This window comes from Hyperolius riggenbachi, chromosome 10 (genome assembly GCF_040937935.1).
Source record: "Hyperolius riggenbachi isolate aHypRig1 chromosome 10, aHypRig1.pri, whole genome shotgun sequence".
In the NCBI taxonomy this organism is placed as follows: Eukaryota; Metazoa; Chordata; class Amphibia; order Anura; family Hyperoliidae; genus Hyperolius; species Hyperolius riggenbachi.
In genome coordinates this window covers 179,175,784-179,203,157 of record NC_090655.1, presented here as the reverse complement: position 1 = coordinate 179,203,157, position 27,374 = coordinate 179,175,784, and the positions used below count along the sequence as shown (strand labels likewise).

Below are 27,374 nucleotides of genomic sequence, written 5' to 3'. Positions count from 1 at the left end.
ACATAGCGTGGTCTATACTGTTATATTGAGGAGCTCTTTTACTATTGTAGGCACATTTTATTGGCCTGATGTAGTGGGCTCAGAACCGCAAAACGCGTTGCCTGTGCTAAATAAAAATCTTTTGTGATATACAAGGATTTCGTCATTGAGGTAAGCCACCTCATACTTTCATTTTTAAGCTGTTTTTAGACGCTTTTATTCAACTAGGGCGCCTCTTTTACTCCTACTGTGCTTAGTTTACCCCCACACACGCAGTGTCTGAGGGGTGGCGACAGACCACGTGTGGTTTTTACCACAGTGGACGACTGTCCCTATTTTTTCCAAGGAGAGCGACCACATCCAGGTCCCGGCTGGGACTACCCCGAGTGGAGTCGGGTTTATGGTCTCCACCTGCTTCATATGGTCGGTTGCCCTCTGCAACCCCCCTTTGTGAGTAGTAATTTTTCAATTATATTATCCATTTTTTCTTAGACATATTGCACTATTGGGCTCCCGTTTTTGTCTCCTATAATTTTTCTCCACAGGGTGCCGAGACACCCCCACTGCATTACATTATATATATATATATATATCCTGGTAAGCCAGGTGGGGAGTGTCCGGAATCCACTCCTCGAGAGGGGGGGGGGTGGGTAATGTAACAAACCTACCTGGTGTGGTCTCTGCAAGCTACTCTGATAGTTTGGAGCAGCTGGAGGAAGCTTCCCTTTCCTCTTTGATCAAATGCATCCCCGGCTCCCCTGTAGACGTGAATCAGAATGATAGCATCCCCCCGTTTCCCTATAGATGTGGGTCGGCGTGTTGGTTCTCGCAGGATGCACACAGCTCAGAGCTGTCTTTATAGGCTGAGGAGGCTTGTTTGATGTCAGCAGTGATGTAATTTCTGGGGGCTGCGCTTGTGCTCTGCCTCCTGGGTATTTAAGGCCAAAATATTCACTTGCTCGTTGGCCTTGATACTAATCAGTCCGCTGGTTTTTGGCCTAGTCAGTAAGTTTCGAGAGCTACATTAATATATTGTGTAGACGCACAATATATATGTACTCTAGTTAGTCAGTCTTGCTTTTTTGTAATTATATTATATATTATCGTAATATTTTGAAATAACATCTTATTGTATATTTATCTGTGTACCGACCTCTTCCCTGCCTCTTGACCTCGCTCTTGTCTTGTCCTTCTGTACCACTGCCATCTGATACACGTGGTCGACTCAGCTTGTCCCTGACTTCGTTATTGCCTGATCCTTACAATACGACTAACATCTGACTTATGTGTATGACCCTGCCTGTTTATTGACTACGATATTGCCTTGCTACTCTGTACCTCGATACCTCTGACTTTGTGTACGATCCTGACTACACTTTACGTACTACTGTTTGTGTATACACTTGTACGTTACCTCATGACGTATCAGTGTGATAATATGACTCTACATTGACCCTCACATAGCTACTTTGAGGCCTGTCTTCCTTTAGTTCCTATGCCCCAATATGACACTAAGCTCTTCACCTATAGACCCCCCGCGTGAATGGGAGACAGAGTTGCTCCTACTCGACTACGGTTACCCCCAGGACTTCTGTGTGCAAAGTACAAGGACTGAAGCTGGAAAGACAGGAGTACCATCAGAACCACACTAGACAGGTACAGGCTGAAAAATCAGACAGTCCAGGTTGCAACAGGTGATCAGAATAGCTTGGTACAGAATCTCAAAATGTAATCCAATCCAGTAACAGTCCAGGGGTCATACACTGAAGAGCAGAATAACACTGCACCAGAGGATAAGAAAATATCAGGTCAAATACAGTCCCAAGGCTGGTCCAGGCAGCAATCCAATGACAGGGTCTGTATTGTATTTCTAAAGCGCCAACATGATACACAGCGCTGAACATTAATTTAGGCTACAGACAATATTTAGGGGTGACATACAGCAATATGACAATACAGGAATACAAGAAAACCAGATCCCACAGCACAGTATGAGCATAAGGTAATGCTTAGTCAGTCACTGGATGGAGCATGGAGATTAGGCAACTTAGGTTCACTCAAGTGCATAGCATGGGTTCACAGTAATGGAGGTGCATGATCAGGTAGGACACAAAAGGAGGAGGACCCTGCCCAAAGGCTTACAATCTAGAAGGAGAGGTAGATACACGAAAGGTAGGGACCAGAGTTCCGTTGTGGGTTTAGAGCAATTGTGAGGGGTGGTAGGCCAGAGTGAAAAGGTGAGTTTTGAGGGCCTTCTTGAAGATGTTGAAGGAGGGGGCTGCCCTAATGGGTGGAGGCAGAGAGTTCCAAAGTGTTGGAGCAGCTCTTGAGAAGTCCTGGAGGCGTGCATGGGACTGTGTGATGCGGGGGGGGGGGGGGGGGCGGTCAGGCGAAGTTCATTGGAGGAATGAAGTGAGCGGCTAGGTGTGTGCCTCTGAGTAAGATCGGAAATGTAGGTTGGACAGGTTTTGTGGACAGATTTGTAGGTCAGACACAATATCTTGAATGTGATTCTGGACTGGATAGGAAGCCAGTGGAGGGATTCACGGAGGGGAGCCGCCCTGGTGGAGCGATGGCAGGAGTGGATATTTCTGGCTGACGCATTCATGATGGACTGCAGTGGGGCTATTCGGGTCATAGGGAGACCAGACAGAAGGGCATTACAGTAGTTGAGGCGGGAAATTATGAGGGCATGGATGAGGAGTTTGGTGGTGGCAGAGGTCGGGAAAGGGCGAATCTTACAGATGTTACGAAGGTGGAAGTTGCAGGACTTTGTGAGGTTTTGGATGTGAGGAGTGAAGGAGAGTTCAGAGTCCAGGGTGACACCTAGACAGCGGGCTTGAGAGGTAGGGCGAATGGTAGTGTGGTTAACAGTGACATGCACATCTGGGAGGTTCAGGGATGGACGAGGTGGGAAGATCATAAATTCTGTTTTGTCTAGATTTAGTTTCAGGAACCTAGCGGACATCCAGGAGGAGATGGCTGATAGGCAGGAGGACACCTTGTCCATGGTAATGGTCGAGATGTCAGGGGTGTGGAGGTAGATTTGGGTGTCATCTGCATACAGATGATAGTTAAAACCCATGGAGGAGATAACCTTGCCAATGGAGGATGTGTACAGGGAGAACAGTAGGGGGACCGAACCTTGGGGGACTCCCACCGAAAGGTGGTTGGGGGTGGACGAGGACTCATCGAAGGAGGTTGTGAAGGAGTGGTTGGAGAGGTAGGATGAAAGCCAGGTCAGGGCGAGATCGTGAATGCCCATGGACTGGAGGGACTGGAGGAGTAGGGGATGATCTACTGTGTCAAAAGCTGCTGAAAGGTCAAGGAGGAGGAGAATGGAGTATTTACCTTCAGCTTTAGCTTTGGTGAGAGCAGTTTTGGTTGAGTGGGTAGGCCGAAATCCAGATTGCAGTGGGTCTAGCAGTGAGTTGGCATTGAGGTACTGGGTCAGGCGTTTGTGAACCAGACGCTCAAGGAGTTTTGAGGTAAAGGGGAGGAGGGAGATAGGGCGATAGTTGGAGGGTAGCGAGGGGTCGAGGGAGGGTTTCTTGAGCAGGGACAATACTGTGGCCTGCTTGAAGTCTGAGGGGAAGGTGCCTGTGGATAGGGAGAGGTTGAACAGGGTAGTGAGGACTGGGGCCAATTCCGTGAAGTGAGGCTGAAGTAAATCAGAAGGGATGGGGTCAAGGGGGGAGGTAGTGGTATGGTAAGTCTGCAGTAGGTGGTTGACTTCCTCAGTGGTAGTAGGAGTGAAGGAGGTGAGGGGAGGATAGGGTGGAGAAGGAGTTGGTTGGGACAGGGTGGGAAGTGAAGATTGAAGATTGGATATTTCCTGACGGATGGAGACTATTTTGTTGGTGAAGTGGGTGGCTAAATCTGTGGCAGAGAGGGAGGAAACGGAGGGTGCGTCTTACACAGTAATCCACGAATATCACAACCAGCAGAGTAGCACAAGGTAGCTAATGCTATCATAGGCAATAACACAATAGACAGAGCATCATGGAACCACAAATCCCAGCATCTAATTTGGTGCGGAATTGCATTACAATCTGCAGAACCCATTTTTGGCCACTAATGGCGCCATCTGAGACCATAAGAAGAGGGAAGAGCTGTGCTCCCATGTCCATAGCCACTCCTGGGAACATCGCATTGGCCCCAACCAGAAGCTGACTGCTTGGGCAAGCTCCCGGAGGACACGGAGTTGCTGTGGGCTTGAATGGAAGATAAGTTCCTTACAGCTACAGAATGCGTTGTCAGCTAAACTGCTAATGTCACGTGTCTGTGCAGGCTAGACTGCGATATCGCCCAGGGGCATAGGGTCAAAATCCCTGACAGACGATATAAGTCAAGTCCCACCAGCAGGCAAAAGGTGGCATAACATGATCCTTAACATCTATATAACTATGTATCTATCTAGGAAGAAAATGTACAACAAGTGCAGCGTGCAGGACTTTTGTGATCAGGCAAAATCACATTGCTATCACATCACACTAGTATAAAAGGGTTCCTGTGACTTTTATTATTTTGCTGATGTCCTTGCATTTTATTATTTATATGTGATTGGAAACTGTAGCAAAATTGTGTGTAGAGAAAAACAGTCCTTACACAGCAGGGCTAAACTGTTAAGCTAGTCCAGTCAGTGTCCAGCCTTCCCCCTACTGCATGCCTAATCTATTGATACTAGATAGAGCTATATTTTATTCACTTGCCGCGATTGCAGAACTATATCTTCACCCCATGGGAAGACTGTTCCCGTTCCAGGGGTAGAGATATACGCCTCCCACCACTGGTAGCTCCCGCGACTGCTCCGATGCGCGTTCTTGCCGCCGATCGTTAGGGGGGAGAACAATGAATGGGAACGCAGTTCCCATTCATTGATGTAAGTCCCTGTGTCAATGATCGCCGGCATCAATGAGATGCCTGTGTAATTGTTACAAACCCACCCACAAATTACCCATGCACAAATTACCTAAGCAGCATTAATGAGTGAGGATATCTTGTGGCCTAATAGTAAAATTACACCTACACACATTTATTTCAATAAAAAGACTTACACATAATTTAAAATTAACTCCTAACCTCCCACACTTTCCCATAGACACCCAAAAAAATGACAATTAAAAGAAAATACATAAATGGTTACCTAAGGGACTAAACTTTTTAAATATGTACTGTATGTCAAGAGGGTATATTACTGTTATTTTTGAAAATGTGGGCTTATAAATAGTGATGGACACAAAACTGAAAAAAGCATGTTTATTTTGAAATAAAATATTGGTGATAGGGCCATAATGTAAATGGTGTAATACCCAGTACAAATGGGCAAATAAAATATGTGAGATTTAACCATTTGCCGACCGCCCACTGCACAGAGATGGCCGGCAAGTGGATCCCGCAAGGACTGCCGCATGCACAGAGGCGGCGGTCCTTGTACGGGCATGGGCGGAGCGATCGCATCATCCGTGACGCGATCCTCCGCCGGAGATCGATAGCCGGCAATTTAGCCTCTAGCTCGCCGGCCAATTAGCAGCGCCGGCAAGCGTAGGAATACAGATTTCCGCCTATCAACACGTATAAGGCACTTTGTTAGGTAAACAAAGTGCCTTATACAGGCTTCCTCTTCACCTCGTGGTCTCATTGTTCCAGAGACCACCAGCGAGGAGGAAGCCATTGTAAGTATACACAACACAGTTGTTTTTTTTGCCCACAGCCCCCCTGATCTCCCACCCCAGCCTTAAGACCCCCCCCTGATCACCCCAGCAGACCCCTGCCAGCACCCTTGCACCCCACTAAAACCCCCATCCCCCACCTGCCACTAACTATCGACGCTATCCCTTAGTTTAGGTCCCTAACTGCCTCCTAATTACCCCTGATCTCCCCCCTACCTTTAGGTCACCCCCAGACCCCATCCCAGACTACCCCCCTGTATACTGTTTACATCTGTATACAGCTAGCTTACCCCCTGATCCCCCTCTGATCACCTGTCTATCACCTGTCCATCACCCCTCAGCACCCCCATCCATCAGAGCAGACCCTAACTGCCCCGCGGGGGCAACCAATTACCTGCCCAGACCCTCGATTGCCCTCAGACCCCCCTCCTGATTACATCCCCTGCGCATTGTTTACATCTGTCCTCCCCAACAATCACTAACTGATCTTCGATCAGTAACCCCCTGTGTCTGCCTCTCATCAGATCAGGACTCAGTCTGCCCCGTGCGGGCTCCTGATCAACCCCCCACCCCCTCAAATCGCCCTGTGACCCCCCCTCTAATCACCGTCCGAGTGCATTGTATTTGACTGTGCTGTGATTGTATTCGATTGTGCTGCGATTGTATTTGATTGTGCTGCAATTGTATTTGATTGTCCCGTGATCTGCTTCGATTGTCCCATGATTGTTTGATTGCCTCTGAGACCCCACTTCCCACCAACCCCCACCCCACCACCACCCCCACCACCTTCCGAGTGCATCAGATTTGCTTGTGCTGTGATTGGATTCGATTGTGCTGTAATTGTATTTGATTGTCCCGTGATCGGCTTTGATTGTCCCGTGATTGTTTGATTGCCTCTGAGACCCCACTTCCCGCCAACCCAACCCCACCCTCCCCCCCACCACCTCCAACCACCACCTTCCGAGTGCATCAGATTTGCTTGTGCTGTGATTGGATTAGATTGTGCTGTAATTGTATTTGATTGTCCCGTGATCGGCTTTGATTGTCCCGTGATTGTTTGATTGCCTCTGAGACCCCACTTCCCACCAACCCCCACCCCACCACCACCCCCGCCACCTTCCGAGTGCATCAGATTTGCTTGTGCTGTGATTGAATTCGAATGTGCTGTAATTGTATTTGATTGTCCCGTGATCGGCTTTGATTGTTCCGTGATTGTTTGATTGCCTCTGAGACCTCACTTCCCGCCACCCCCAACCCCACCCTCCCCCCCACCACCTCCAACCACCACCTTCCGAGTGCATCAGATTTGCTTGTGCTGTGATTGGATTAGATTGTGCTGTAATTGTATTTGATTGTCCCGTGATCGGCTTTGATTGCCTCTGAGACCCCACTCGCCACCACCCCCAATTCCTCTCAAATACTCCCTTTTGCTAGGTAGGTGCTCTTTTTTTCTGGGTAGTCTCGGAGGAAAACCCCATAAATTTAGCAGTCCACAATGGCAAGAAGGGGGCTTTCCGATGAGGAGGTATACAGGTACATGGACCAGTCGGATGAGAGCTTTTGGGTAGACTCAGCCGACGAATCATTCGGGTCCGAATTTGAACCTGTGGAAAGCAGTGGTTCTCTGACCGAAAGTGATGACGAGGTTTTGGTCCCGGCTAGAGCCAGGTGTACCAGACCCCATGTCGTTAGACTGCAGGTGGCGCAGGATCCGTCTCAAGGGCAGCAGGGTTGTGCTAGCACTGATGAGAGTTTTCTTGGTGAGGCAGGCACCAGCAGCGCAGCATCTCCTGGACTTAGTACCAGTACTTCCATAGACCCTGGTGAAGTGGTGAGCGCCAGCATGGAAGTTGAAACTGGTACAGTGGCACGTGCAGTAGTACCCCCGTCGCAGCCACCAAGAAGAAGACGGGCCCGTAGTACCCATAGACTCCCAGAGGTGCTGGCACATTCAGATTGGCAATCCCCTGATTCCGCCGCACCCGTAGTGCCCCCTTTCACCGCCCAGTCTGGAGTCCAGGTGGCGACAGCTCATCTAGGAACGGCCCTAGACTTTTTGCAGCTGTTCATCACCCAGGTTCTCTTGGACTTAATTGTGGTTGAGACCAACCGTAAAGCCACACAATTCATCACCGAGCACCCGGAGAGCAGCTATGCCCAACCTTTCCGGTGGAAACCAGCCCAAGTTTCCGACATTAAAATCTTTTTGGCCCTTATCCTTCACTTGGGACTAATGAAACAGAATGTATTGCGGTCGTATTGGTCTACGAGCCCAGTACATCATGTTCCCTTGTACCCTGCTGCCATGTCCAGGACACGATTTGAGTCCATCCTGTGCTTCCTGCACTTCAACGACGACAAAACCTGTCATGAAAAGGGCCACCCTGCTTATGACCGGCTCCACAAAATTCGACCCCTCATAGACCACCTGTCATCAACATTTGCAGATGCTTATACCCCTGAACAGAACATCTGCGTAGACGAGTCCCTCTTACGCTTTACCAGGCGCCTTGGCATCAAACAGTACATTCCAAGCAAGTGCGCCCGGTATGGGGTGAAACTGTATAAGCTCTGTGAAAGGGCCACAGGCTATACATGTCGTTTTAGGGTCTATGAGGGAAAAGACTCAAAATTGGAGCTGGTCGTATGCCCTGACTACCTGGGGAGCATTGGAAAGATTGTGTGGGACTTGGTGTCACCCTTGTTCCAGAAGGGGTACCATCTTTATGTGGACAACTATTACACAAGTGTGGCCCTCTATCAGCACTTAAAGTTAGAAGGAATCCAATGCTGTGGCACTGTGCGGCCTAGTCGCCAGGGCTTCCCCCAAAGGCTCATTACCACCAGACTTGAACGGGGGCAGAGGGCCGCCTTGCGTACTGACGACCTGCTCACGGTGAAATGGAGGGACAAGAGGGACGTTTACTTTCTGTCCACTATTCACTCAGACACGACAGTCCAAATTCAACGGGCAACTGAGGTCATTGAAAAGACCCTTGTCGTCCACGAATATAATGTCAACATGGGAGGGGTGGACTTCAATGACCAGAGGTTAGCGCCCTATTTAATTTCCCAGAAAACAAGACGCTGGTATAAGAAAGTGTCTTTTTATCTGATTCAATTGGCAGTTTACAACAGCTTTGTTCTCTACAGTAAGGCTGGGAGAACTGGATCTTTCCTTCAATTTCAGGAACAGATCGTTCTGGACCTCCTGTATCCAGGAGGTGCCAGCCCCCCCCCCCCCCCCAGATGCAACTAGCCGACTGCATGGAAGGCATTACGTTTATCAGCTTCCGAGTTCCCCAGGTCAACGCATCCAAAGAAAACGTTGTCGTGTCTGCAGCAGTGCTAGAAGAAGGACTGACACCGTTTTTTACTGTCCCAAATGTCCTGACCAGCCTGGCCTATGCATAGGGGAGTGTTTTGAGAGGTACCACGAGCAGGTACACTATTAGAACCTAGGGAACTCCAGACACAGGAGTAGGCCCACACTCAGTGGTCTTTCGCACATTGTCCCAGTGGGAGGAGAGGTAAGCTTGAAAACCAAACAAACAGGTAAGCATAAAAGTCGGAAGAAGGATCAGTTTCCATGCTTGATATTGCTGATCTGTGCTGGGTTGGGGATATAAGACGGCATGTTTGAATTTCCCTTGAGTGTGGACACCCCCCCGGTTTATATGTGATTTACTTTGGGTCTATGATGATACTTTAATGCCACACAGAGTCATCTCTATTGGCATGCATATTGCTGTATACTACAGGCATAATGCTGTATACTAAAGTTCTGAGGCCCAGTCACATAAGTTGGTGGCTCACCCTGAGTGCAGGGTGGCACGGGGTGTCTCTCTCCTGAGGTTATCACTGCCATTGATGTGGAGGAAGATCTGCCATTGATGTGGAGCAAGGTATGTTTGCAGTTCATTTTTCCTTTCAGCCCAGAGTGCATTACCCGTATACCCAATATAAGGAGTATAGCAGAAACTCCTAATACTGGCCATACATGTAATGATTGCAGAGACCCTAAAATGCCAGGACAGACTCCACAAATGACCCCATTTTGGAAAGAGGACACCCTAAAGTATTATGTGAGGTGCACGGTGAGTTCATAGAAGATTTTAGTTTTTGTCACAAGTTAGCAGAATTTTTTTTTTTTTTAACAAAGTGTCATTTTCCGTTAACTTGTGACAAAAAATAAAATTTGCAATGACCTCACCATTCCCCTCATGGAATACCTTGTGTATTCTTTCCAAAATGGGGTCATTTGTGGGGTTTGTTAACTGTCCTGGCAAGTGGGCGGGGTGCTAAATTTTGAGCACCCCTGTAAAGCCTAAAGGTACTCATTGGACTCTGGGCCCCTTAGCGCAGTTAGGGTGCAAAAAAGTGCCACACATGTGGTATTGCCGTACTCGGGAGAAGTAGTATAATGTGTTTTGGGGTGTATTTTTACACATACCCATGCTGGGTGGGAGAAATATCTCTGTAAATGGACAATTGTGTGTAAAAAAATCAAAATATTGTCATTTACAGAGGTATTTCTCCCACCCAGCATGGGTATGTGTAAAAATACACCCCAAAACACATTGTACTACTTCTCCCGAGTACGGCGATACCACATGTGTGGCACTTTTTTGCACCCTAACTGCGCTAAGGGGCCCAAAGTCCAATGAGTACCTTTAGGATTTCAAGGGTCATTTTGCGGCATTTGGTTTCCAGACTACTCCTCACGGTTTAGGGCCCCTAAAATGCCAGGGCAGTATAGAAACCCCACAAATGACTCCATTTTAGAAAGAAGACAAGCCAAGGTATTCTGTTAGGACTATGGTGAGTTCATAGAAGATTTTATTTTTTGTCACAAGTTAGCGGAAAGTGACACTTTGTGAAAAAAAAACAATACAAATCAATTTCCGCTAACTTGTGACAAAAAATAAAATCTCCTATGAACTCGCCATACTCCTAACGGAATACCTTTGGGTGTCTTCTTTCTAAAATGGGGTCATTTGTGGGGTTCCTATACTGCTCTGGCATTTTAGGGGCCCTAAACCGTGAGGAGTAGTCTGGAAACCAAATGTTGCAAAATGACCTGTGAAATCCTAAAGGTACTCATTGGACTTTGGGCCCCTTAGCGCAGTTAGGGTGCAAAAAAGTGCCACACATGTGGTATTGCCGTACTCAGGAGAAGTAGTATAATGTGTTTTGGGGTGTATTTTTACACATACCCATGCTGAGTGGGAGAAAGATATCTGTAAATGGACAATTGTGTGTAAAAAAAATAAAAAAATTGTCATTTACAGAGATATTTCTCCCACCCAGCATGGGTATGTGTAAAAATACACCTCAAAACACATTATACTACTTCTCCTGAGTACGGCAATACCACACGTGTGGCACTTTTGTGCAGCCTAACTGCGCTAAGGGGCCCAAAGTCCAATGAGCACCTTTAGGCTTTACATGGGTGCTTACAATTTAGCACCCCCCAAAATGTCAGGACAGTAAACACACCCCACAAATGACCCCATTTTGGAAAGTAGACACTTCAAGGTATTCAGAGAGGGGCATGGTGAGTCCGTGGCAGATTTCATTTTTTTTTGTCGCAAGTTAGAAGAAATGACAACTTTTTTTTTTTTGGCACAAAGTGTCATATTCCGCTAACTTGTGACAAAAAATAAAATCTTCTATGAACTCACTATGCCTCTCAGTGAATACTTTGGGATGTCTTCTTTCCAAAATGGGGTCATTTGGGGGGTATTTATACTATCCTGGAATTTTAGCCCCTCATGAAACATGACAGGTGGTCAGAATAGTCAGAGATGCTTGGAAATGGGAAAATTCACTTTTTGCACCATAGTTTGTAAACGCTATAACTTTTACCCACACCAATAAATATAGGCGGAATGTTTTTTTTTTTTTATAAAAAACATGCTTGTCCACATTTTTCGTGCTGCATGTATACAGAAATTTTACTTTATTTGAAAAATGTCAGCACAGAAAGTTCAAAAAAATCATTTTTTTGACAAAATTCATGTCTTTTTTGATGAATATAATAAAAAGTAAAAATCGCAGCAGCAATCAAATAGCACCAAAAGAAAGCTTTATTAGTGACAAGAAAAAGAGCCAAAATTCATTTAGGTGGTAGGTTGTATGAGCGAGCAATAAACCGTGAAAGCTGCCGTGGTCTGAATGGAAAAAAAGGCTCTGGTCCTAAAGGCGGGTAAAGCCCACGGTCCTCAAGTGGTTAATTATGGTAGCATGTATTATTTTAAAACTATAATCGCCAAAAACTGAGAAATAATGATTTTTTTTAATTTTTTTCTTTTTATTCCTGTTGAAATGCATTTAGAATAAAATAATTCTTAGCAAAATGTACCACCCAAAGAAAGCCTAATTGGTGGCAAAAAAACAAGATTTAGATCATTTCTTTGTGATAAGCAGTAATTAAGTTATGGGTGAATGAATGGTAGGAGCGCTGAAAGGTGAAAATTGCTCTGGTCCATAAGGGTAAAAAAATCCCAGTGGTGAAGTGGTTGATAAATATCTGTGTTTTTATAAATAATTGTGATTTTCTATATGCTTGCTTATAAGTTTATTTAATGTTTTTGGAGCACCATACACCCACACTTTAACTATGACTATTGCCATTTTTACGATTCCCTATAGTTATGTACATTACAGCTAACAACCAGTGCTGTCCAGGATTTCAGCATGTCTTAAAGAGACATGCACATAAAACGTGTTGCCTGTGCTGAATACATTTCCTGTTCTCACGAGATTGTCGTCATTGAGGTAACCCACCTCATTTTTATAATTTTAGTGTTTTTTAACCTAGGTTTATCTACACCCGGGTGCTTCTTTGCCCCTTTGTGCTTTATCTACCCCCCACCCTACCGAGGTTGGAGAAGTTCCTCCTGGTCTCACCTGGTTGACACAATTGTGAGAGCCAGCTTTGTTTCTGCTACAAGAAGAGCAACCGCCTCCAGTTCCATCTGGACACCCCGAGTGGAGTTGGGTTTATTATCTTCACCTGCTCTTAGTGGTCGGTTGCCCCCTTGCAATCCTCTCATGTGAGTAGACATTCTGCTTCTTACATTTCTCTATTTCTCCAAATGTACTATGCCATTTGGACTCCCATTGTGTTGGTGTCTTTTTCCAATAGGGTGTTCGGGCACCCCACCTATACTCAATTTCCACATGACAAATAGGGTAGTTACCAGATGTTTTCTATGCCATGTGTATTTTACACAGGACACTAACATGCATAGTATTCATGATTGAAAATATATTGCTTTTAGATCATCCCTGCATTTTAAGAAATGTAGAACCAGGCTCCAACCTGAAACTGAAAGATCATTTTTAAATACACTAAATTACAAAATGTCTTGTGCATGACTGATATGTCATAGCATTTTTTAAACAAAGGTGGAATTTCACTTTTGTAAAAATGTAACAGAAAGGGAACTTGGAAATACAATCAGGCATATTTATCAAATCAATTACATGTTTAACCTATTTTCTACCTATTTCATCACCAATTGGAAGAGCATTGTAATCTGCATGTGTTCTGAGAGTAAATTCATTACTTACACAATAAAAAGACTACACTAGTTTTGTATGACTTTCCTAAAATATCATACTGGCAAAGTGGCAATACATGTATAATGTAAAGCTAGTGCAAAACTGCCATAGAAATAATTAGTGGTTGAGACCACTTCTAGAATGATGCAACAATACCACACTGAGGTATTTTACAGTAGGTTTTGTTTTATTCCCCACATTAATTAAAGGTTCTGTTTCACAGCTGTCAGTTACATATCTTCCTTGTAAAGACTGGCCAGCAACTACAGGGCGGTACACGAAAGACCCTCCCGGCTGTCTGACGCATGCGGCGGTACAGGCAGAAGGAGGTGGCCATTCTTTGTTTGCAATATATATACAAATTTGAACTCAGCAGTTATACAACACATACAGACCAGCACAACTCTTTGTTTGTCTCTTACTCTATCCCTGCTGTACAGTGCCTTGCAAAAGTATTCACCCTCCTTGGCTTTTTTCCTGTGTTGTTACCTCACAATCTGGATTTAAAATGGAGTGTTTAAGAGTTTGCACCATTTCACTGAACCTGCCTACACCAAGATGTATTTTTTTCATATAGGACAAAATAAAGGACAACTTCTGCGTGCATGTCACTTGGATAAGTCTCTATCAGCTTGCCACATTTTGCCCTTGAGATTTTTGCCTATTCCTCAACTCAAGACTGCTCTAGCTCCTTCAGTTTTGTATAGTTTTTAGTTGTGAACATACATTATTAATTCTGACCACAGATTCTCTATTGAATTGAAGTCTAGGCTAGTAAATATTTCCCCTTAAACCACTTGAGTGTTGCTTTAGCAGTATGCTTCCCAGTCTGATATCACTGACAGACACAGGTTTTGCTCAAGAATATCCTTATATTTAGCACCATTTATCTTTCCCTCAACTCGGACCAGTTTCCATGTCCCTGCTGCTGAAAAACATCCCCACGCCACTACCATGTTTCATTGTAGAGATGGTGTTACTCTGTGTTCAATTTTAGTCTCATCTGAGATCTGACCAGAGAACCTTCCTCCATACATTTGGGGAGTCATCCACATGCCTTTTGGTAAACTCAAAACATGCCTTCTTATTTTTTTCCACTAAGTAATGGCGGTTTTTATGTAAAATTATGAATAAATTCATAAACATTGAAGATCTAAAGATCATTGTATTAGTGGCGTGTGGTCCCAGGTACCACATGCCACAAATACAATGCGCTTTAGATCTTCAGCTCAACCCAACCCTACTCTCACACAGAACTCTACCCTGGTGGTACCTAAAACTAACCACTCCTCTGGTGGTGCCCAACCATAACCACCCCCAGTGGTGCACAACCCTAACCTCCCGTGTTGGTGCCTTACCCTAACTGCCCTCTGGGTGGTGCCTTAACCCTACCCCCCCCCCCCCATGGTGTCTTACCCTAACCACTCCCCCTGCAAAAATCTGTACATACAAACAAAATAATATGACAAAAACTATAACATTGCAAGCTTCTAAAATGAAAATATACTTCAAATACTTCAATGTTCTAATGTTGTTAACGGTATTTATCGGGAGACCCTTTTATCTGCTTTTTTTGCCGTATTAACGATAAATGCATTAGAGTCTATGCCCTTTTCGCCCACTAGCCGCCGACACCCTTTTTCCTGCTACCGCTTCCGCCTACCTGATGTGTTCAAGCTCAGCCAGCGTGTGGCAAGTAGAGTCTGTGAAAGCACATGTGTGCTTTTGTGCCCTCAATTGGCTGACAGCGTCATCTTACACTCAGCAGCCTACTGAGGTAATATGATTGGTAGCAGGAAAAAATGGGCAGGCGGCTAGTGGACGAAAAGGGTGTTGCCATAGACTCTAATGCATTTATTGTTAACACAGCACCCAAAGCAGAAAAAAGGCACCTGATAAATATTATTAACAATGTTAGAACATCATTTTGTGGTTTTCAAATATATTATTGTTTCTGTGTGTGCAAGGATGTTTGTGCAGGAGGAGTAGTTAGGGTTAGGCACCGCCGGGCGGGTGGTTAGGGTTAGGCACCACCAGGGGGTGGTCAGAGTTAGGCAACACTGGGGGTGGTGGTGGTTAGGGTTAGGCACCCCCAAGGGGTGGTTAGAGTTAGGCACCACTAGGAGGGTTAGGCACTACCGGGAGGGTGGGTAGGGTTAGGCACCACCGGGGTAGGGGGAATTGGTTAGGGTTAGGCACCACCAGGAGAGTGGGTAAGTTTAGGCACCACCAGGGGAGGGTTCTGTGTGAAAGAAGGGTTAAGTTAAGCTGTATTTTTGAATTATGTAAAGATTTTTAAAGTAAATATCTTTTCTTTTTCATCTCCCGTCTGTTTTAAAATGGTATTTATCATTAATGAATTTCATTAACGATGTTTATTGTTATTGAGATTTTGTTATCCAGTCGCACCAATTTGTTATCCAGCCAGGCCTTTTTTCCTGGCGCCCTTTGTTCACGCTCCCATATGGAAAACTTCACTGCAAGCTGCTGTGGGCTGGCTTCAACAAAGCTTTATCTGCCAGGTGCCCGCACACCATTCTTTTTTCTGGCTGAGATACAGGACGCTGTCTGCCGTTGATAGGTAATAGCAGACAGCCAATTGAGGTCATAGAAGCACGAATGTGCTTTCACAGACTGTGTAGAGAGGTTGTCTCTCCTCCCACTAACTCCTGCTGCTCTCGCGCTAGCAGAGCTTTCACGTATCAGGGAGTGGGGAGCATATTCTTCTTTTCTTAACCATAGAAATTTCTCTATATAAGGACCCGTGGGTCACATGGATTTGCCTGCTCTTCAATGCCGACACATTTTCTAAGGGAGCTGTATAAACTGTACAGTCTGAGGAGAGCAGAGGAAGAAAAAAAACCTACCCAAACTACTATTATTCTTGCCTATGCTGCTGCTCCTGCATTACTACTATGGTGGATAAAACACAAGTTTTGATATTTGTCCTTTAATCAACTTTCGCCATCATGCCTGGGAAATAGTGATGAGTATAGATTTTGCATAATCATTATTTAAGCATCATAATTTGCAATTACGATGCAAAATTTTAATGTGAAATTTCTGGGAAAATGTTAATTAATTTTGTTTTTAAAACAGATAGATAGATAATTATAAGTATTGTTATTGATCTGTAAAACACCAACGTATTCTGTGACGCTGTACAAAGAAAGAATCAAACATGGGGTGCATAATAATACAGACAAATGGAATATACCAAAATACATAATTATTGACAAAATACAGAATCAATACAAAATATAGAATTGGTAATAACAGTGACAAAAGTAACATGATGAATAAAATGTATAATGAATTCCAAGACACAAAAGGGGCAGAGAGCCCTGCCCTTGCGAGCTAACAATCTAATGGAATAGGGGGGAAAGAAGAGGTGGGGTAGTACACTATAAACATTCCTATAGGCAGTGTGTGTTAGAATATCTAGTAGGAGTACAACTTGGCCGTAGAACAAAGGAGAAGTGGCCTAAGGTAGAGCATATGCTTGTCGGGCCAAGTGAGTTTTGACAGAGTGTTTAAAGGTAACAAAAGTTGTGTAATTGTTGGGGGAGGGAATCCCAGAGGAAGGGTGAAGTATATGGGAAATCTTTTATACATGAATGTGAAGAGGTGATTCTAGAGGAAGACAACAGAAGTTCATGTGCAGATCTGAGATTGTGGTTGGGTTGGTATCTGGAAACTAGTAGGAGATGTTCAGGGGAGAGAAGTCTTTGAGAGCTTTGTAGGTTAGGGTTAAGAGTTTGAACTGGATCCTCTGGTTAATTGGTAGCTAATGAAGAGCTTGACAGAGAGGGGCAGCAGAGGAAGATAAAGAAGAAAGATGAATGAGACGAGCAGTTTGGTTGGGGTGGTGCCAGTGCCAGCTTGATTGGAGTGGTGGAGTGGTACAGATTGGAGTAGTGCCAGTCCGTTATATATATATGTATATATATATATATATATATACACACACATACACACATATATATATATATATATATATATATATATATATGCATACATAATGAAAAAGTTGTTGCAGTATCAATAGCAACTGAAATGCCAAAAATGCCAAAATTGTCAGGAATCATATAGGGTAAAACCACAGGAATATAAAGTGGTTAAGTGATCCAGTCAAACTATATATAGGGCTTGATTCACAAAAGAGTGCTAACTGTTAGCACGGGCGTTTTCGCGTGAATTTTCGCGCGAATTTTCACACTGCGTGCGATCGCGCATTTTCACGTGAAAACGATATCGATTTTGCGTTTGCGCGTGAAAACGTTATAGTTTCGCTCGAAATTCGCACGAAAACGCCTGTGCTAACAGTTAGCACTCTTTTGTGAATCAAGCCCATACTGATTAAATCTGTTTAACACCTGATCAGCTAGGTTTACAAAAATTACTTTCTGTATAAATGTCATATGCATGTTGTGTTATGTTCAAACTCCTCCTCCTATCCTATTATTACCCACAATAGGAGTAGCTGGGAGGGGGCATCTTCCAGTCTTACTGTGAACACAATGCTGGCTCTGCCACCTTTTTCCACAAGTGAAAGGAGATGTGTGATGTCAGGTGATGGCTGTACAGAGAAAGAAACTCTATTGTTAATTTTATATCTTTTGCACAGATTTTTGAATCATGTGATTAACATTTCCAAAGGGAGTTTTCCTGAAACCGCTCTATCAAATAATAAAATTGAGTAGGTAAAGCCATAGTCCACTATTTACTATTATTTACAGTGGTGCTCATCCGGATTCCGGATATCCGGGTAACCCGGATATCCACATTTTTTTTCTGCTATCCGATTCGGATTCGAATTCCAGATTTCTGTAGAAATCCGGATAGCTATCTGCGGATATTTGGCCGCATAACGCGGATATCCGCGGATATTGCGGATATCCGGATCCGAAATACTGTAACTAAGGAGATGACGTCCTGGAGCCAATCAGAGGGCTCCCAGCAGAAGCCCTAGCAACCAATCACAGAGGGGAACCCTGGCCAGCCCCACCTGACCTCATTGAGCCAATCAGAGGCCTCCCAGCCTAAGCTCTGGCACCCAATCACAGAAAGGAACACTGGTCAGCCTCCCTGTGAATAATAAGGAGGGCTGCCATGATGAGACATATCGTCCCTTGCTTGCTGAATGCTCACTGAGAGACATGCTCCAGTGCTGCTGTGCTGGCCTAGCAAGGGCTGTACACAGTTATAAACCTAAAGCTGTTCAGTGATTAACCCCTTCACTATCACTACACTATTGTTAAATCGTTAATTAGCTCGATGTCAGTGTGTGTAAGTCAGAGTGTGTGCTGTGCTGCAGGGCTGCAGGCAGCTGCTATGTGTCTGTGTGTGTGCTGTGCACAGATCAGGCCAGCTGCTGCCTGCTGCCCAGCTATTAGCCTTAGCTAGCTACAGTATAGCTTAGGTTAGGGATTAGGGGATAGGAGGATTACTGTGTTATTGTGTAGTTAGTACTGTAGTACTGCAGTCAGTGCTAGTAGTTGTTAGAGTAGTAGTACTACTGTTTTAGCTTTGTACAGAACTGCTGTGCTGTGAGCAGTGCCAGTGTGACAGTTAGTGTGCACTAGTGTCTTCTCCTCTGCTGTCTGATTGTCACTCGGCACGTGTCACGTGGCACTTTGCATGTGTCACGTGGCACTTGGCACATGTCATGTGGCACTTGGCACGTGTCACTTGGCAAGTGCCACGTGACATGTGCCAAGTGCCACGTGACACGTGCCAAGTGCTACGTGACACGCCGGCATGCTCCTGGCACACGTTACACCTGCTGCTGCTGCATTGCCCTGCTCCTGCTGCCTGTGCTGCTCACACCGCCAGGGTGCCACACAGGCCACTGCTGCTGTGCTGATACCACCTATATTTAACCCAAAACACAATTGCTGCGTAATTTTTTGGAGGTGTCTGGGCTGAAAACTGTCATGTCCCAGTTGTGCGGTTAGACTTTGGACACAATGTGGGCTGCACGGCCGCTGTCTGGAACCTAGGCCTGATGTTAATTGACAGCCATTTTTTTGGGAGGGGGAGGGGATTTTAAGTCCCCACATCATCAATTAGTGTTCCCCTTTAAAATATAATGATGCTACATGCCTCATTTACCCTAAAAACCGTTTTTAACCACTTAAGCCCGAAGGGTTGAAATTATTTTACATCCGAGCAACTTTCACCCCCCATTCATTTGCCAATAACTTTATCACTACTCATCACAATTAATTGAGAAATCTCGTCCAGTTGGGCTTAAGTGGTTAAAGCAATTTAAAGGCCACTTCTGGTTTCTCTACTCGGATATCTAAATCCGCCCGGATATCCCGGATAATGCGTTCGGATATCCGCATGAAAGCGGATATCTGAACGTTCGGATTCCTATATCTGATCCGGATCTGGAAATCTGGGTATCTGGATCTGGATCAATTCAGATTTTGAAAAGGGGTATCCGAGCACCCCTGATTATTAACAAATTAATGAAAAGTGCGGGAGGGTAAACTTGGACTTAAATTGTTAATTGCCTTCAGTGGGTTCAGCACCTTTAAGAAGTGTAAGTCAGTATGCTAAGTCATGTAACTCTAGTACTAGCACTGGGAGTACCAAATAGCTACAAATGCATTATGATGAATTTTTCCTATACCTCATACATAGCAGCATTAGTACGTCATATAGCTGTGTAATACCATATGGAGAAGTGCTTGTTACTCAAACATGCAAAAGGCCTGAATCTGACATAGTAATTTGATAGTAATGTATGACAATTTCACCAAATTTTATACAGCAGAATAATTTGTACCTCCCTCATGTAAGAGCGCTCCACAAAGTCAGATTAATTGCATTTGTTTAAACTATTTACATGAACAAACATAACAGATGAAATGCAGAAGTTACAAAGTCTCCTGAGGTTTTGCTGACATGCACAAGATCTACAAAGATTGATGGTGCTGTTCACTGAATGCATCAGTAAGAAAAAACAAATATGATGTTCTCCATGATCAAGCTGCTCTATGCTGAAAAAACAAAACTGTAAGATATTCCTGTATGGGTTGTTTTGGAAAATATTAACTGAAGGCCCACTTGACATACTTGGAAACACCCATATCACATGAACACTTGAGGTCCTGTGTTCCTTTGCGATGCACAGTGTGGTAACCCATCTGGTGGTACCCAGACTTAATCCCAGTAGTATATAGCATAACAGCATAATGCAGGCTTGACAACTCAACTGAAGCAAAGAGCAGCTAGGGAAACATTACAGCATGACATGTTGAATCTACAACTCTGCAAATTCTATTGCCATGGTCAGGTCATCTCACCATATGCTCTCTATTTCCAGTTCCTTTACCATGATTTATTCTCTAGCCAAAGGCTGAAGCGTGGCGGCCCTCATGGGCAATCCTCATATACTGATCCATTAATATACACAAAAGGTCTAATCTTGCTTAACCTACACGCAGCCACTAAGCTATGCACAAACACTGAAAATCCAGAGCTTAAATGCAGGCAGGAAACTGTATCACAGTTTTCAGTGATTTTGAAGTCATAAATTAATGACTTTTACATGTGTGGCTTAAATTTGTCCAGTTAGTTTTGGGGCTTTCATGGTTTTTAAAGTGTACTGTAAACATTTGCAGCCTGACACTGTATATAAGGTTTTACAGTAGCACTAGTGGTTACATGAACTGCCATTTCAGGTTTAGAACATGTTTTCTCCTGTATGGAAAATGAATGATCTGTTTCTTTACACACTATATATATATATATATATATATATATATATATATATATAACATGTATAAAGAAACTTTTTGTTATTCTAGTTCTAAATATTCTGTTTATCAATGTGACTGATGGAGTACCATTAAATGCTAGTCTTTTGTTTTAATAGGAATGAGTAACAGTTTAGGTCCGCATGTGAGGGTAACACTGGACTGAAGTGTTGTTTTTGTCTGCTTTTCTTTGAGTGTACAAGGCTGAGATGGAGGCATTTGGATGTGATGAGGTGAGCAGAAACAAGTCTCCCACATGGAGTGTGAGCAAAGTGTAGTGAGTGATGAGAAGACAAATATACAATGTCAGGAGGGGGAGTGGGGCAAACAGGGAACTGTCTAGAGAGACTATGGAGCTAAAGCACACATACGCCTAGGAATATTTAGCCTTGTAATCATTTTCAGTCCATATTTAGATTTTCAGTTGTGTTGACAACTTATGCAAACCACTAACTTGAAAATACCAGCTATTTTATTAGGTGCTAAAAGGCACTTAGTACATACAATGATGCTTGACAGACAGATCAAACATGCAGCCACTAGATCTCGTTGTAATGAGATAGCATACCTTGCACAAAATGTCAAAAATCCCATTGCTAAGCAAATATTTGTAAATAAAAAAATAAAAAATGGTGAGCAACACTTATGGCAACCATCAAACTTAAGATAGATACAACGTATGTCTTTCGCTTATTATACAGTACAAACACAAATGTAAATACATAAATGAGGCTCTGTATTACTTCTAGTGATGAGCACAAATTTTACATAATCGTAATTTTACATCCTAATTCGCAATTATGGTGCAAAGTTGTAATGAAACATTTTGGAAAAATCGTTATTAACTTAATTTGTGACTGTAATCAGGAACCGTAATGTTGAGTAATTTTATGCCGACTAGTGGTTAATTTCAAAGTTCCCATACATGCTATAATCACCAAATTGCTGCATGTAGGGGAATAGTTTGAACAAGTCATAGTTAAAAAAAAAAAAAAAACACATTGTGGTTTTTAAGATTTTTTTTAACAATTCAAAGAAAAAACGTTTTTTAAACTCAGTAAAATGACATGACCTTTTATGCAAAATTATAAATGTATTAGGGCTTGCTCACATCATTTAGCGCAGATGGCCATGCAATCAGAAAGTAATGCGTACAATTGCCCGTCATCTGTGCCGCTATGCGCTGCTGATCCCATTTACTACAGGGAATGGATCAGCACTGTGCTTCCCGAAAAATGCATCCAGCAGTGCGATAGCACATCACACTGCTGCACAGCGCATATGATGGGAATGGCAGAAGTGCTATCTATGCACATCATATACTGTATATACCCATTGATGTGAATGAGGCTTTGCACAAAATCAAATGAATGTTTTTCGTAATTACATATGGTAATAATTGCACATTTTAACGCAATATTTTCCATAATCATAATTAGCAGATTAACGATCATCACTACTTGCTTGACATTAGTAAGAGATGTCTCCGGACGCACCCCTCTGGAAATACTATGAGGTGCAACATGGTCAGCCTGCCAGAGCACTTGCAGGCTAGACATATTAATTTCACAGAGCCCAGCACATTTTAGCTGGATAACAGGCATTTGTTGCCTGAAACCACTCGAGGCTTGTCTGTTGCCATTCATTTCAAGAGACATGGATTGGACTATTTGAACAAAAGGACTCAATAGCAACCACATGTATCTTGCTAAATACATCCAGTAAGGTTTGGCATATTTGATGGACTGTGGTTTATGTATTATTATTATGTATTTATATAGCGCCGACATATTACGCAGCGCTGTACAGTGTATATATATATATTGTCTTGTCACTAACTGTCCCTCAAAGGAGCTCACAATCTAATCCCTACCATTGCCACATGTCTATATTATGTAGTGTAAGTATTGGTAACTATTTACTATTGGTTTATGCACATTGCTTCTGATAAGTAGATTTTTTTTTATAACTAGCATACTACAATGATCTACTCTACATTTAAATTTGGGCAAAACAACACAAATATTCTGTTGTCAATTAAATGATACTTAAAGGGGTACTATGGTGAAAAATTGTAAAATTTAAAATATGTGCAAACAAATAAGAAGTAATGTTTTTCCAGAGTAAAATGAGCCATACTTACTTTTCTCCTATGTTGCTGTCCCTTACAGTAGGTAATAAAAAATCTGATAGAAGTGACAGGTTTGGGACTAGTCCATCTCTTCATAGGGGATTCTCAGCAAGGCTTTTATTCTTTATAAAGGTATTCCCTAAAGAGGCTTTAAACAATGATGCTGGCCAACTTCCCTGCTCGCTACAGTTTTTTTGTTAGCAGTTGGACAGAGCAACTGCCATTCACTAAGTGCTTTTGAAAATAAATAAATCCCTGAGAATCCCTTATGAACAGATGAACTTGTCCAAAACCTGTCACTTCTGTCAGATTTCTACTACCTTCATTCTTTCCAGGAATCTGATGTGGACTTTGGAGTCATGAGTATGCAATAAGGCCCTAACTGCAGTTTAGAGGGCGGGACTGTCTTGCAAGCGCTTGCTTACATGACTGCTTTAACATCCCAAAAGCTTCCCTGCATGGTGTGGGACCTAATGTGATGCACGTTATCGACATCAATCTGCTATCTGCTATCTTTTGAGTTTATTGTGACTCTACCCGGAAAATATGAAGTATTGTTAACCCCCCCTCTATGCTCCTAGGTTGGCCAGTCTGTGTGGTTGGCATACTATGTGGTGAGTCTGATGGGCGCCCCGATGCAGGTGTGTACAACAGCGCTGTTGGTTTTAATTGTGTCTTGTACACTATTTTATGCTTTGATGGGTCACAAACTATAAATAAACGATTACCCTTTTTTCACGACAACTAGGTTACGGTCTATTAATTGTCATAAAATTGTGGCGGTTGGGTTTAAATTACCAAGTGGAAATTGGTTATGAAATAAATTGTCTGTCCCTTTTCCTGCTTCCCCTGATCCCTCTGTTAAGATTTCTACTACCTACTGTAAGCAATTTATGGCTCATTTTACTCTGGAAAAAAAACGTACTTCTTATTTGTATGTGTTTGCACATATTTAAAATTTTTAAATTTTCGCCATAGTGTCCCTTTAAAGAAGAATACCTGTAGGGAAAAAAGTGCCCCTAGGGGGTACTTACCTTGTGAAGGGGAACCCTCCGGTTACTAATGAGGCTTTTCTGGATACTAATAACGATTCCCTCATCCTCCTTAGCACCCCAATCCAGCACTGGTCTTTATGCCATAAATTGCAAAAAAATAAAACAAAACCCAAAAAACAACACAGAACTAGGGTGCAATGTCAAATAACAATAATAATAATAATAAAAAAGTTATAAAAATTCGCCCTACTTGTAAATGTTTAACCACTTTACCCCCACTGGTGCGGATATCTCCGTCCCTTTTTCCCTCCTTTCACACCCAGGGACGGAGATTCCCGCACCTCCCGCACTACCGCCGCTGTCCGCGCTCCCGCTCTCTCGTGCTCACGCATGCCGCCACCCGCTCGCACGGAGATCAACGAACGGAAGAAAAACGTTCCCGTTCGTTGATCTAAGCCCCCGCAATGATCGGCTGCTTCTATGAGAAGCAGCGCGATCATTGTGATTTTACCAGCCTCATTGTGCTTCCTGTAAGCGTACTTCTGGACGCTTACAGGTCGCATGAACAAAAAAATCACTGTGGCCATCTTGTGGCCAAATAGTAAAACTACTCCCTAAAGCATTTTTCATATACATATACATTAGTTTTACACAATAAATTAACTCATTACCTCCCACACTCCCCAATTTTTTTTTTTTAATAAAAAAAAAAAAATTACAATAAAAAAAAACATAAATAGTTACTTTAGGGACTGAACTTTTTAAATATTTATGTCAAGAGGGTATAGCACTGTTACTTTATAAACGATGGGCTTGTAATTAGGGATGGATGCAAAACTGAAAAAAATGCACCTTTATGTCCAAATAAAATATTGGTGCCAAACATTGTGATAGGGACATAATTTAAACGGTTTTGTAACCGGGACAAATGGGCAAATAAATTTCATGGGTTTTAATTACAGTAGCATGCATTATTTAAAAACTATAATGGCCAAAAACTGAAAAATAATGATTTTTTTCCCTACATTTTTCCTATTTTCCCATTAAAACACATTTAGAATAAAATAATTCTTGGCATAATGTCCCACCTAAAGAAAGCCTAATTGGTGGCGAAAAAAGAAAAAAAAAAGATATAGTTAATTTCATTGCGATAAGTAATAATAAAGTTATAGACGAATAAATGGAAGGAGCGCTGAAAGGTAAAAATTACTCTGGTGTTTCAGGGGTAAAACCCCTCAGTTGTGAAGTGGTTAAGTATTTGAAGTTGTATTAAAAAAAAAAATAGCTCAGAATTGTGAGTTAATATGCGGAAAACAAAATTTAATGTACTATTTAGTCTCAGAATAACCTCAAGTAGAGCTTAAATTTATAAATCAATAATAATAATATGCTTTTGTAGCTTAGAGGGACACTGAGGAGTGCCCGAATTTAAAGGGACTCCGAGCTCATAAAAAAAATGAAAGTTGTACTCACCTGGGGCTTTCTCCAGCCCAGTGCTGGTCGGGAGGTCCCACGACGGCGTCCTGGCTCTTCTCCTTCTCGCCGCTCCAGAATGGCTGACAGGCCGCAGCCCGGGCGACACTCAGCAGAGTGTCGGGCTGCTCCTTCCGCATATGACGCGGATTACGTCACACGCCGGCCGCCTCGCGTCATCACGGCGGCCGGCGTGGCAGTACAGCGCATGCGCGCTTTAATCGCACATGCGCAGTACTTTCACGCCGGCCGCCGTGATGACGCGAGGCGGCCGGCGTGTGACGTAATCCGCGTCATATGCGGAAGGAGCAGCCCGACACTCTGCTGAGTGTCGCCCGGGCTGCGGCCTGTCAGCCATTCCGGAGCGGGGAGAAGGAGAAGAGCCAGGACGCCGTCGTGGGACCTCCCGACCAGCACTGGGCTGGAGAAAGTCCCAGGTGAGTACAACTTTCATTTTTTTTATGAGCTCGGAGTCACTTTAAAATAATACACTAACCTGTGGCTTCTTTCAGCTCACCGTAGGCGGCGAGTAGCGTTTTCATGTACGCGATTGCCAAATCGTGGCGATTTGTCCGCGATTTTTACCGTGATTTTAATGAAAGTAAATGGGAGAGATATTTTAAAAATGCTAATCAATCGCAAAACGCTTGCAAAAACACTTATAGGGCTGGTGCACACCAGAGCTGTTCTGGATCATTTTTAAAAACGCTAGCAGTTTGAAAACTGCTTGGGTAATGCATTTCAATGGGCTGGTGCACACCATCGCGGTTCATTTTTACCACAAAAGCAAACTCGGTGACTAAAGGCATTTCTGCCTCAAATACACAAAAACGCTCCAAAAAATAATGCTAGGCATGTTTAGAAAATCTCTCTAAACATGCCTAGAATCGCTCGGAAAAGCTGCTTCAAAAACCTCTAGCATTTTGCAGATCTGCTAGAGGTTTTTGGTGTGCAGTGGCTGGATGGTGTAATGGGTAAGGGCTCTGCCTCTGATGCAGGAGACCAGGGTTCGAATCTCTTGTTCAGTAAGCCAGCACCTATTCAGTAGGAGACCTTAGGCAAGTCTCCCTAACATTGCTACTGCCTATAGAGCATGTCCTAGTGGCTACAGCTCTGGCGCTTTGAATCTGCCAGGAGAAAAGCACGATACAGTGGCTTGCAAAAGTATTCGGCCCCCTTGAAGTTTTCCACATTTTGTCACACTACTGCCACAAACCTGAATCAATTTTATTGGAATTCCACGTGAAAGACCAATACAAAGTGGTGTACACGTGAGAAGTGGAACGAAAATCATACATCATTCCAAACATTTTTTACAAATAAATAACTGCAAAGTGGGGTGTGCGTAATTATTCGGCCCCCTGAGTCAATACTTTGTAGAACCACCTCTTGCTGCAATTTCAGCTGCCAGTCTTTTAGGGTATGTCTCTACCAGCTTTGCACATCTAGAGACTGAAATCCTTGCCCATTCTTCTTTGCAAAACAGCTCCAGCTCAGTCAGATTAGATGTACAGCGTTTGTGAACAGCAGTTTTCATATCTTGCCACAGATTCTCGATTGGATTTAGATCTGGACTTTGACTGGTCCATTGTAACACATAGATATGTTTTGTTTTAAACCATTCCATTGTTGCCCTGGCTTTACGTTTACGGTCATTGTCCTGCTGGAAGGTAAACCTCCGCCCCAGTCTCAAGTTTTTTGCAATCTCCAAGAGGTTTTCTTCCAAGTTTGCCCTGTATTTGGCTCCATCCATCTTTCCATCAACTCTGACCAGCTTCCCTGTCCC

General features: G+C 43.5%; 1 long non-coding RNA gene across 3 annotated transcripts in view; it reads left to right on the top strand.

Annotated features, from left to right (window-relative positions):
* The window catches only part of LOC137536043 (uncharacterized), a 91,530-nt gene that overhangs the window by 40,643 nt on the left and 23,513 nt on the right, over positions 1-27,374 (top strand). For all 3 annotated transcript variants that reach the window (XR_011024505.1, XR_011024504.1, XR_011024506.1), the window contains exons 5-7: positions 12,475-12,709; positions 21,109-21,222; positions 23,702-23,761. This is a non-coding gene — a long non-coding RNA (uncharacterized lncRNA). The remainder of the gene's footprint in view (positions 1-12,474; positions 12,710-21,108; positions 21,223-23,701; positions 23,762-27,374) is intronic.